Source organism: Xenopus laevis, chromosome 9_10L (assembly GCF_017654675.1).
Source record: "Xenopus laevis strain J_2021 chromosome 9_10L, Xenopus_laevis_v10.1, whole genome shotgun sequence".
NCBI lineage: Eukaryota > Metazoa > Chordata > Amphibia > Anura > Pipidae > Xenopus > Xenopus laevis.
The window spans coordinates 92083793-92097257 of NC_054387.1; the positions used below are offsets into that span (position 1 = coordinate 92083793).

The 13465-nt window shown below is 39.4% G+C and overlaps 1 protein-coding gene across 2 annotated transcripts in view; it reads left to right on the forward strand.

Moving 5' to 3' along the window:
• Nucleotides 1-848: 848 nt before the first annotated feature.
• The window catches only part of creb1.L (cAMP responsive element binding protein 1 L homeolog), a 35210-nt gene continuing 22593 nt past the window's right edge, over nucleotides 849-13465 (forward strand). The window contains exon 1 of one of the 2 annotated variants that reach the window (XM_018236201.2): nucleotides 849-1047. The gene's annotated coding sequence lies outside the window, so the exon portion shown is untranslated. The remainder of the gene's footprint in view (nucleotides 1048-13465) is intronic. The other variant, XM_018236202.2, reaches the window with a different exon arrangement.

Below are 13465 nucleotides of genomic sequence, written 5' to 3' on the forward strand. Positions count from 1 at the left end.
TGTTCTGCGCATCAAATTTGTTGCGCATCAAAATTATACGGACGCCCATTGACTAATGCATTTGGACAAATTTGTCACACATATAAAAATTGCCGCTCCTGACAAAATTATTTTGACACCCATTGACTTCAACGCGTTTCACTAATTTTTCGCTGTTTCGGGTCAGATTCTCCCATCACTATTACAGAGAATTTGTTTTTAGATGGGGGTCACTGACCCCCATTTAAAAGCTGGAAAGAGTCAGAAGATGGAAAATAATTCAAAAACTATAACAAAAACAAAAAAGGGCAATTGAAAAGTTGCTTAGAAGCAGCCATTGGATAACCTACTAAAAGTTAACTGAAAGGTGAACCACCACTTTAAAGTTATTTTAGGGTTCTGGGTTGAGAGCAGCACACTTCTGATCATAACATCGCGTAAATACTAAACTGCTGTGGGTCAGCTTAAAAAGGAGAATTGCAATTTGAATAAATTGGTTTGATTTGTATCTGATCACAACACAGGGTGGTCTGTGCATTCGGCCAAAACAAAGGCACGGGTAACTAAGCCCCTATTTCTGGTAACTGTAGCCAGGGAGGCCACACTCACCGACCGACCTCAACTAGCTGAGTGTTTACGCCGCAAAGTCGCATCCACATTAATAGGTTTTCTGCTTAGTGTGTCGGGAAAGGGTATTGGGAGATGTAGTACAACTGCTGCAGTAGTAAGGCTGTAACTAGGCCCAACATGTGCGCATGCGCAGATTCCGCCCTGCGCTAGCTCCTCCCCGCTCTCTGCTATTGGCTGACTAGTCTGTCTATGCCTTTCTCAGTGTCCAGTCGGAAGAGAGCTTGACGCCGCGCCCGGGCCTGAAGAACAAAATACAAAAAAAAAAAAAAACAACTAGCTCCACCACAAGAGGAAGACGAGAGAGCAAGAGCAGCAGTGACGCGGCGGAGGTGTAGTTTGACGCGGTGTGTTACGTGGTGGGGAAGAGAATAAAAAAAAAAGCCCAGCGAGATCCCAGCCGCGAACGAAAGCAGTGACGGAGGAGAGGCAGTGTAACCGGTAAGAGGAAGGAGGAGGAGAGGGAGAGGCATGGAGGAGAAGAGATGGAGCAGGCCTCAGCGCCGGCCGTTCTCACTCATATCCAGGCGGCCACTGATTGCAGGGAGGGATTTCGGGGTCTGACACTTTTTCCCGCCTGTCATTTTCCCCTTTTTTTTTTTTTACCCCCTTGGCTCATACACAATATTTACCCCGCCATAGTAAAGATGGAGCCCGTGCGGAGGGGGTGAAATAAAGAGCCGCCAAACAAAGGATAATGGCGGCAGGAGCTGGGCTGTGAGATACACGTACAGGGGCTCACTAGTGAGGAGACCCCCGGCTGGCTGTCTGTCTGTCGCGAGCAGCCACACGACTGTACAACTTTACTTTTTATTCCTTGTTAAATAGATTTCATTTTTTTTAAATCATAGTTTTCCTGATGGGATGGACGCGTTTTTCTTTTTCGCGCATTTAAAAAAAAAATGTAAAAGTTGAAGGTGACTTTTTTTAGCGCTTTTTCTTTTTAAGCCGGGATCCAGTGCAGCTCCTGTCAGCCGGAAGCTTTACTAACAGCGCAAGGGCCGCCTGCTGCTTGGACACCCGAGTGGCGCGTTCCATTCCAGTTGGTACCAGGGGGAGCAGGCAAGTCTATTTGCTGAGTGAGCGCCCCTTCATTTGTGAATATTGAGTGGATTCCTGAAACATCTGATTGGAATGGATCCACAACTGTCTGCTCCTGCTGGTACCAATGGGCAGCTCTGTTTATTTTCGTACTGGATATTCTTAGCCCAGCCCCCCCCCTACATATACAGTAAATATAATCTACATGGGCTTCTGTTGTGGTCTGCATAGAGATGTCCAATTTACACCCCCTTCTTGACCTATGCCTTCATAGATGTCCATTGGTTGCCGCATCAAGCCTGTAGATTGTGAGCTCTTTGACCAAGATTACCAGAGGGAGGTTCCACTAATCCTGCTTTTAAAGCTTCATATTTATTGTGATCCTTTGCCAGTGGCTCATTTTTAATCCCGTGTTGAATTTTTTGAAGCTTTAAAAACAGAATTGGCTCCAATGTCTCTCTGGCAGTCTGTGTTTGTATCTTGACATTTTTTTTCCCAGAAGTAATGAAGACGGTACAATTTTCAGAGATTGTCATTTTTCATCAGACACGCCGATGTCCATTATTTTTTTTTGTTACACTGCAATACCTGATTTTTTAAAAAAAAAATCTGCATCCCCTGTTTTCCTCATGCTCTTATTGCTCTTTATTGAATGAAAACATCTTGACGACAAGAATAAAATTTTTTATAATAGATCTATAAATTTCTGTTTTATTTAGTATTGTCAATGTCTTCTTATTGCAAATCTACAGTTACTCTGCGATTAGACTTACACCAGTATTCATTGTCCATTACCCAAGTCATTGGTGGGAAGCATTTAAGAGAGGGAATCCACTATTTTGGATCGGCCGAATTCTGCTCGAAAGATTCAGCCGAATACCGAACGAATCCTAATTTGCATATGCAAATTAGGGGTGGGAAGGGGGAAACATTTTTACTTCCTTGTTTAATGACAAAGTCACGAGATTTTCCCTCCCCTAATTTGCATATGCAAATGAGGATTCGGTTCGGCCGGTCAGAAGGATTCGGCCGAATCCTGGATTCGGTGCATCTTTAATTTAAGCATACCTGTTGTGGTACTCTCAACACCCTGTCAAGTAATGGGCTGATGAATCCCCCCGGCTCTGGGCCTAGAAAACAATAATTTGTACAAATTCGTTTAGTCACCAAATTCATTAGTTTCAATTTGTCAGGTTGGGGCAGTTGTTTTAATATGTGCATACCCAAAGCACAAATTTATGCACAAACTTGCAAAAACTTGGTTGCTGGCACCCTGTAACTTTGCTATGGGGGATTGTACCCATCCGTGTGCTTTTGTATGTATATTTTTATTTGTATAGCCCCCCTTGCGGGCAATGCACTGTACAGCAAAATTTAATGCTTTTATTTTTAAATTAACCAGATATCGCATATAAAATATTAATTTAGGTTAGATGCATACAAACAAGATTTTCCTTTTTGTGATTGTCATTTGAAACTGAAATATTCCAGTGGGCAGTATGTGTTTTATGTTTAGTTAATGGTAAGCGTAATCAGAGGCTGCTAGCAGGGGTGTGAATATGTAATGTGTACAGTGCATGTAGACTGAATCTAAGGAGTACCCCCATAAGAGTATTGTTTTTCCCTTGAAATGCAATAAAGTGAAAAAGGTGTTTTTTTTTTTTTTTTTTTTTTTTTTTTTAAATATCTGTTTCACTTATTCAGTCACTTCCTTATAGGTGGGATATGTTTTTGTTCCAGCACTTTAAACGTTCTCCTGTCTGCATTTTTTTTCTTTCAGTCTCTTCCAGAAATTCGCAGTGTTTTTTTATTTTCTATTGTAAAGTAAATGGCCAGGGATTATCATACGCTTCAGCTCTGAGGGATATTAAAAGTTGTTTTCATCTTAGTACATTAGAAGAAAACTTGCTTGCTTTCCTTTGATGCTAGGGCTTGCAGTTTTTCACTTTAATTACAAAAGGAAAAAAAACTAAATATGCATTACGGTTGTGTTTAGTTCTGTATGTGACACAATCCTCCCCTTCCCCAGTATGATAATCTGTTTAGGGCTCGTAGTAGTGGCCTTTATATTATATTATATTAAATAAAAAATGAGACATCATTTGTTGGTATTACAAAGCTTAGTAAATAACTTTTCTATGTGTATTTCCATCTGGTGTAATAGGCTTAACTGATGTAAACATTTGACAACACTTAAAAACAAATGACTTTTATGGTCATGAGACAGTAGAAATGTCATGCGTTTCATTACAAATATGCGTTCCTTGTCTCAAATCTGTGATGTTCCATGGGGCCTGTTTATAGTGTGGAACAAATTAAATTTTAAGGGTTTTTTTTTTTTTTTACCACAGAGGTAATGGGGTCAGTTATCTGGAAATTCATTATGACCTGTCCTATAGAATATAGGTCAGTGATTTTCCTGGAAGGTAATAGACAATAACAAGGGAAAAAATGATAGGTTAGTTTGTCCTTTAGGTTTATCTCCTCCTGCCGATCCTTCCACTGTATATAGAAAGTCACCATCACAAACTTGGACCAGCGCCTAGGGCAACGGAGATCAGTAGCACAATAAGGTGTGGTATATTCTAATTGGGTTAAATAACACCCTGTGTGTAGATATTGCTCCTATTCGTACAATTTTTAAAGTGAACTGCTCCTGGCGACATCGCTTTACTCCAGCAACCTTCACCAATTAAGCAGAAATGCCTACTTACAAGACCCAAACTGAGGACAGCACATATAATATTTCCCTGCTGTGGATCCTCCTCACAATGTACCTAAAAATTCCATACTATAATTCTGTTTATTAAAAAAAAATTTCTTTAAAAAAAGTTTTGCACTCACATGAATTGCACTTGCAATGAAGTTTGTCACATGCAGTCACAAGTCCTTATGCAGGTCTGGAGTGTAAAGGGTGGTGATTTTGGAGGCAAGTTGGATTCTCCTCGTGGCCTTTTCCCGCAGCTAGTGATGACGTCACTTCCGTCTGACGCATTTCGCCGATACAACTGGCTTCCCTGAGGCACTTAACCTCATCACAAGCTGCGGGGAAAGGCCACGAGGAAAAAAGAGGAGAATCCAACACCATATTGTGCTTCTGATTTCTCCATTGCCCTAGGCGCTAGTCCACGTTTGTGACTGTAATTTTCCTGGAAAGTGTTGCATAAAGGCAAAATAGGATTACATTTGTGGGTCCTTTGCCTAGGGATATGTCACATGGGGCATTTTGATCAGGGCTGTAATTGGCTGAAAACAGCAGCAGTCTGATATCCCCATCTTGCTGTCAATGCTTTACACAGAACTGTATAGTAAATGCCCTACCAAAACACAGGTATAGTGACCCACAAACATCCACCCCAAGAATATCATCCATAGCATCTCTGCATATCTGCTTTAGGCACATTCTTCTATAGGAAGCACTACTGGCTGATAAGAGTTTGTTTGTAAGGCATTTTTGAGCCATCAATATCCCATATGCATTGCCATTTATTATCTCAGAAATGGTACTGAGTTCTTGATTGATTGGTTACAATTAGATATATTATTTCCATTTGAAGATGAAAGTACATAGTAATCATAAAATAGCTATCCAGCTAACATTGTAGCAGGGCTTTCAAAAGAAAATCTTTTTGTACTAGTAAAGGTTAAAGGGGTTGTTCACTTCCAAAATGCTTTTTCAATTTAGTTGTTTTCAGATTGTTCACCGAAATTAAAGAATTTTTCCAATCGCTTTCCATTTTTTACAGTTTTTCCAAAATCTAGGTTTAAATGTTAAGGTTCCTGTCTCTGTTCAGTAGCTCAGTAATTCAGGTGCAGATTCTGAGCTGTTGCAATTTTGCAACATTAGTTGATACATTTCTCAGCAGCATCTCTTGCATATTAGCAACTAGTGTATCCATTCTAACAGCTGCCTTTAATGAAACTCGGATTCTGCTTAGCAAATGTATCAACTAAACTTCTCAATTTAGAGCAGGGATCCCAACCTTTTGAACCTGTGAGCAACATTCAGAAGTAAAAGGAGTTGGGGAGCAACACTAGCATGAAAAATGTTCTTGGGGTGCCAAATAAGTGCTGTGATTGGCCATTTGGTCGCCCCATGTGGATTGTCAACCTACAATGAGACTCTGTTTGTCAGTACACCTGGTTTTTATACAACCAAAACTTGCCTCCAAGCTTGGAATTCAAAAATAATCACCTGCTTTGAGACCGCTGGGAGCAACATCCAAGAGGTTGGAGAGCAACATGTTGCTCACAAGCTACTGGTTGGGGATCACTGGTTTAGAGGGTTGGTGACCCCCCTCCCAGAGCAGCTTTAGACATTTGAAAAATAAAGCCTTAAGCAGCTGGTAACTACTGAACCCAGTATTATTTATTCTTGTTTGTCTCATCTTCAAGTCTACCTATACATTTTTATTGAAAATAAAGACAAGATGATTAGGGTTGTATCAATCTGCAATATTTCCGACCTGTGAACAGGGCCTGCAGACACCTCATACTATTGGCCTAAGGGCAAAAGTCACAGGCTGTTTTGTTGAATGTTTACTGTTCTCTGCAGGTCACACTATTCATTGGCTTCAATTGTCTCTAGCTCTAAAAACTGTACTTGTAAATTTAGACTTCTCAACAGACCGATGAAGTGTTCAAAACAGCCTGCATTTGCCCTAAGACGCTTAACTGCTTATCTTTATTTTCTGTGTATGATGAGTCTGGACAGAGCTCCATGACATTGGCAGTAGTGTGGGTCAGGAAAACTCAACCAGCACCCATCTCTGACCCATAAAACCTGACCCACACCTGTTCTGTACCTGCCGTACACTACTTCTGGTTCCAAGAGAAAGGAATCTTTTGGTGGAGAAAAATTCTGCACCCAGCCCCCAATGATCACCCAAACCCACTCTGTCCGCAGGTAAACCTACAGGTCCCACAGGTTTCTGGTCAACTCATGCATCATTATTAATCCGGCACATTCATGTAGCCTTTGATCTTTTTATTTCCCCTTTGCAGTGTTTTCCTCAAGGCCAAAACGTAAAAGGGGATTATGTAATTTTTTCCTCTTTGCACGTTTTCATAGCTTCTATGAATGTAATACAAAGGGCAGATTTATCAAGGGTCGAAGTGAAATTGAGGGAATTTTCGAAGTAATTTTTGGATACTTCGACCATCGAATAGGCTACTACGACTTCGACCTTCGATTCAAGGTAAAATCGTTCGACTATTCCACCGTTCGTTAATCGAAGTACTGTCTCTTTAAAAAAAACTTCGACTTCAATACTTTGCCAACTTAAACCTGCCGAAGTGCTATGTTAGCCTATGGGGACCTTCCAGAGCATATTTCTATCGATTCGATCATACTATCGGAATACGATCGTATGATGCAAAAAATCCTATGAATTCGACTTCGAATTTCGTAGTATTCAATTCGATGGTCGAATTTTGAAGTATTTTCCACTTCGAAATTCGACCCTTGATAAATCTGCCCCTATCTGTCAATTTCAAATTGATTTGAATATCCATTGTTTACTATGTATCTGACCACAATTTCTTTTCAACTGATATAGTGTTCAGGTATGGGATCTGTTATCCAGAATGCTCGGCACCTGGGCTTTTACAGATAATGGATCTTTCTGTAATTTGGATCTTTACCCCTTATACCTTATCTACTAGAAAATCATGTAAATATTAAATAAACACAGTGGGCTGGTTTTGCTTCCAATAAGGATTAGTTATATCTTAGTTTGGATCAAGTACAAGCTACTGTTTTTTATTATTACAGAGAAAATGGAAATCATTTTTAAAAATTTGGATTATTTGATTATAATGGAGTCTATGGGAGGCGGCTTTTCCATAATTCGGAGCTTTCTGGAAAACTAGTTTCGGATAACGGATCCCATACCTGTACTATATCTAGTGTGTGCTAATAGTGTAGTATTCAACAAGCTCTAACGTATTAATCGCTATTACATCTTAAGCCCTAAAAGGTTGCATTTCAGTCCTGGGCTCATTAAATAAAAGCACTAACACTTGTCAAGTTTATGTTATAATAGATATACCAAGGGCCATTATTTAAAAAAAATGGTCTAAATGAGAAGATTGGTGTGCTGTACATTAACACTTAGTATGTGATTAAGTCCGATGTTGTCAAACAAGCTTTCCATTTTCAGTTGCAGACATGGTATGGAAGTCAGTGGATCAGGTTTTCTCCTGGCCTTAGAATAGTACACCAAGATTACTCTGTTTGGTGCAACATGATCAAGTGAGCCCTTAAAGCAGTAGTTGGAGGTTGGTTAGCTGGATGTATGACAACATAACCATTGGTATGGTTTCCACTACCACCTCTATGCTAACATTGCTCAGATCTATCTCTCATCTCCTGATCTCAACCCAGAACTCCTAACTTGCGTCTCCTCCTGCCTGTCCACTATCTCTACCTGGATGTCGCAATGCTACCTTAAATTAAACCTCTCTAAAACTGAAATGGTTCTCTTTCCTCCAACTAACACCAGTAACATCCCGGAAGTATCCTGGTGCCTTGGGGTTATCCTAGATTCTGCCCTGTCATTCACTCCTCATATCCAGTCACTTATTATATCATGTCACTTCCACCTAAGGAACATATCCAAAATACGATCATTTATCACCCAAGATGCTGCCAAAATTCTTATTCACTCTCTCGTCATATCACGTCTAGACTACTGTAAGTCTCTTTTAATTGGCCTTCCCCTCCAGAGACTGTCACCTCTCCAGTCCATAATGAACACTGCTGCGAGGCTCATACACCTCAGCAACCACTCCTCCTCTGCCACACCATTCTGTAAATCCCTGCACTGGCTTCCGCTACCTATCAGAATCCAATTCAAATTAATGAACTCATCTCTATATACTTACCCAACCGCTTACTACGCTCCTCTACTGAACTGCTACTCAACTCTTCTCTCATTACCTCCTCACATGCTCGCATTGAAGACTTTGCAACCCTCCTCTGGAACTCTCTCCCACGGTCTGTCTGACTCTCTCCCAACCTTTCTGCTTTCAAGAAATCTCTTAAAACGCACTTCTTTCGAGAAGCCTACCCTCACTCTGCTTAACTACCGAACTCAACACCACATACAATACCACATTTCTCACCCACTTAATTCGATCTTGCCCATTCCCACACCTTGTGTATTACTCCCTTCCCTTTAGAGTGTGAGCTCTTTCTGCATAGGGCCTTCCTCACCTTTTGTACCGGTATTGATTTTAACGTATGTAACTCCATATGTTCTATGCATAATGTGATTTAGTTGTATAATCACATTTACTTTACAGTGCTACGCAATATGTTGGTGCTATATAAAGACATGTTGATAATAATAATAATTGTAACCCAGAGTTGCCACGCTTTCTTCACTTTCTTAGTATGTGGTCATAGTGTTCAAATATCTCACCATTTACCGAACAGCTGCAAAGTTTACCTTTACAAATAGAACACCTAATGTACAGACTTATTTGCTTACAGTTATCTACCATTTTTCTTAAACTCGAGTTTTAGAAATGAATTAGGCTACCCAACACAGGATGGTAAAATCTGCAATTACATTCACCCCGCCCTCCAGTCAGCAGCTTATTGGCCTGTGACTGATATCTGGGTAAAAATTGGGCAGGTTAGAAAGTCATGTCGGACTAGTCAAAATTACACATTTATTTAACTTTGCAAGTGAAAAGTAGTAAGCTACTACTTTAGGAATCTGTGTTAAATATTAAAGCATTTGTGAATGTAATGCACAGACTATTTAACGTTAAGGGGCTTATTTATGAAAAAACACATGAATGCAATCCAGGGAAAATTGTAATTGATCGAGTTATTAGCAAAAAAAATTAGAATGGCTTAAATTGGATTAATTTTTCGAGTGCATTTCAATGAAAAACACCCTAAAATCATGAAGGCTAAAAACATCTTCAACTGATTCAAGGGACCTCTGCCATTGAATTTTACATGACTGGCCAGTTTTAGCTGGAGAATTTTTGGATTCAAGCTTTTTGCAGCTTAAGGTTTTAATAATTTGAGGGTTTTTTGTTATCATGAGTTTCTACTGAAACTACCCTCTAAAAACCTTTTTTTTTGTGAAAAACACAACTCCACCTTTGATAAATAATTTCGGCATGAGCAAAGTTTGGATGGCTTATTAAGTCGGTGTTTAGTAACAGCAATTTTGGCACACATCAAGGCTTGTAAATGCCCATTGTATCCAGCGAACAGTCTTTTTGCTGTAAGGATTTTTGCCCACTTTTCCTAGCAGATCACTTCTAATTCTGAGATCAGCTTAGACTGACTTTGTTTAAGATCTATTAACAGATTTTCATATTTCCAAAATACAATCTTTTATCACCCAAGATGCGTGTCATATCAGTCATTGATTACTGTCTGAGTTATTTATGAACTCTATAAGGGCAATGACAAATGAGGAGATTAGGTGGCTTATCTCATTTATCATTGGCCTTTCCCTTAAAAAGACTGTCCCCTCTCCAGTATTTAATGCATACTCATTCAAAGCATTCCATAACTCCTCATGCCCAACCCAACATCTCTGATCTCCTCTCCAGATACTCACCAAACCGTTTATGCTCCTCTAATGACCTACTCTTCAACATCTCTCTCATTTGCCTCCTCGTATACTTGCGTTGAAGCCTTTGCAAGAGCTGTGCCCCTTCTCTGTATTCTCTCCAACATTGTCTGACTTTTTTCCAATTTGTTTGCCTTCAAAAGATCTCTACAACACATTTCTTTAGAGCTTACCCTCATTTAACTTAGCTTAGCATAGCTTCAGTGTAGCTACACTACATGCATCTAAATGCAATGCTTAGTTCCACATCTCTCTATTACCCACACCTTGTGTCTTAACCCCGTCTCTTAACCTTCTTCCTTGTATAATGAATTGGTGTATACATTAAACTTACAACTCTTGTGTTTTACAAAAATGTTACACTGACATGTTTATAATCGTGCAAGAGTGCATAGCATATGGAACACATTACTTTGCTGGCAATAGCTGTAATGCTGGGATTCTGGGAAAATAAACTGAATTATGGGTGAAAGAATGGCATAGTTTATGTGTTTTTCACTATATACTGCACCACACAGACAGCTGCCTTCCAGTCCCAGAATCCCTTTCACCAACTCACCCATAATGCCATGGTCATGTGTTTATGACTGAAATTATTAACCCCTCCAACTGTTATCTCAACCCTTTTTCTATTGCTGCCTCTTTTTGTTATATTTTGCCTCTTCTGGCTCAGTCTTTCTATCTTCTTTTAATGTGCTGTTTCCATCTTCATTTTTCTTTGGTAAAATCCATGGCTTTGCTACAGGATTTTGTTGCTTTTGGGGTTAATTTATAAAAATATCAACTGGTTTACCAACCTAATAGCAACAAATCAGCAGCTGGATTTTATTGTTAAGATGTTGCAAAGCAAACATAATGTGTTACTAGACCTGATTTAGACCTTGCGCCTTTTATTACATTACAATTTATATTTTAAGGAGCAGTTTTCCATACAAGCATAATAGGCTAATGGAGCATGTAATCCATTGACTGAAATGCTCCTTGTTGGCAATAAAGTTAAAATCACTGTGTGATTAAATATTCCATAAATACAGTGCTCAATTGCTTGTATGGGCAGTTCCGCCTGAAGTAAAGAAATGTTACAGGACATGTGATGCTCAGCAACCACATTGTGCTCCTTACACCCTTCAGTTGGTCTCATTAGCAGCAGGGATCCCCTTACTATACCTCACCACAGACAGAGCTTCCACTTTAGAGCATCTTTAGCAATAATATGTTGCAAAACAGACAATAGAGAGAGAGGGAGAGATAATCATGTTTGGCACTTAAAGGGGTTGTTCACCTTCCAACACTTTTCCGTTCAGTTGGTTTCAGACAGTTCACCAGAAATAAAGACTTTTTCCAATTACTTTCTATTTGCTATGTGTGAACCCTTTTTCTAATATTGAAGTGTAAGTTTTATTTTTCACCTTTCTTAAGCTGCTCTGGGAGGGGGGTTACCGACCCTCTAAACTGATCTAAATTGAAACGTTTAGTTGATACATTTCTTTTCTCTGTCACAGTTAAGCAGAATCCCTGAGTTAGGAAGCTGTTAAAGTGGATACTACAATATTTGCTAATATGCAAGAGATGCTGCTGAGTAATGTATCAACTAATGTTGCTAAATTGTAACAGTTTAGAGTCTGCACCTGAATTACTAAAGCTGGCCATAGACGCAAAGATCCTATCATACGAATTGAGGATTCGTACGATTTTCGGACCATGTGTGGAGAGTCCCGGCATTTTTCATCCAGTGGAGATCGGTCGTTTGGTCGATCGGACAGGTTTGATTTTGTCCAGACCGTCTCGCCGGAGCCCATTGCGCTCTCATCGTAATCTGATTGTTCGGCCATAGCAGAGCAGGCTCTGCTAATGGCATGAATAAATAACCTTTGATTCACATATCGGAGTGCTGCTGGAGTTATTGCTTTTCATTTGAATTTTTCCTCGGGCAGAGAGGAACACAGCTGTGCACCCGACGCTGCAAAAGGTGATTCTGTGTGAGTGTGGCACCTTACTGATTTGATTTGATTCCATGTCCTATTCATAGCACCTTTTCCACTGACATTAATTTTATATTTTTGGTAGAAGGTGAACAACCCCTTTAAAATACTAACACTTGGAATACTTGTTTTCAGATTATTCACCAGAAATAAAGACTCTTTTCAAATTATTTTCTATTTGTGACTTTTTCTAATATTGAAGTTTAAACTTGAATTTTTCACCTTGTTATGTCTTTCTGAAGTAGCTCGGGAGAGGGGGTCACCAATTCTGGAAATTGTTTTAAATTGGTGCATTAATTGATACATTTCATTGGCCCTACTGAGCAGAAACCCTGAGTTTCAGTAACATCCCGCTGATGCTGCTGAGAAATGTATCAACTGATGTAGGGTATCGTAACAGTTCAGATTCCACTCCTGTATTACTGAGCTGCCAGACTAACAACCAGAAACAGGGACATTGAACTTTAAATGTAAATTTTGGAAAAACTGTACATTAATAAGATGAAAAGCAATATCAATCAACCTGGCTTCTAGGGTAAATTGGACCATAGCAACTAGATAACGGCTGAAATTCCAATGAAAGCCTTTAAACAAAAAGCTAAATAATTTAAACTATACAAAAAATAAAGTCAAATTGCATATTGTGTCAGCCTATTCCTTTCTACAAGTTAATTCAAAGGTGAGCTACCCCTTTACGTTTTTACATTTAAAGGGTTAATTCATGGGGAAAAAAATTCAACCCCGTTCCTATATCTATAAAAGCAATTATTAGGCTGAACATTTTGGTCTTTATTCCTAATTTTATATACGGTATACAATTGGGTGGATTTTAAATATACTCAAGTAAAACTTTGTGCATTCTCAATGAACTAAAGGTTTGTAGAAATCTTCCCAGTGTATCCTCCAGTAAATTTTTGCCAGATGGAAAACTTTTCTGCAACAAATGCAGAAAATTTAAGCCATATATGCCAGACGGGGCTGTAACAATGCCCCCCCCCCCAGTAGTTGCCATTTTAAAGGCTGATTTAATAATATAGGTGCACCAGTGTAGATACCGATCAAAGTAGTTTTAAACAGTCTACTATACATAGCGACGTTGAACAACTGCACTGGTTCATTTTAGCAATTGTGTATGTAAGTAAATTAGCCTTACAATATCTGAATTTAGGGAAAATTACACGGCTGGGTAAGTGTGGTCCATTTCAAGTTCAGTGGTATTTACAGGTAAGGGTAATA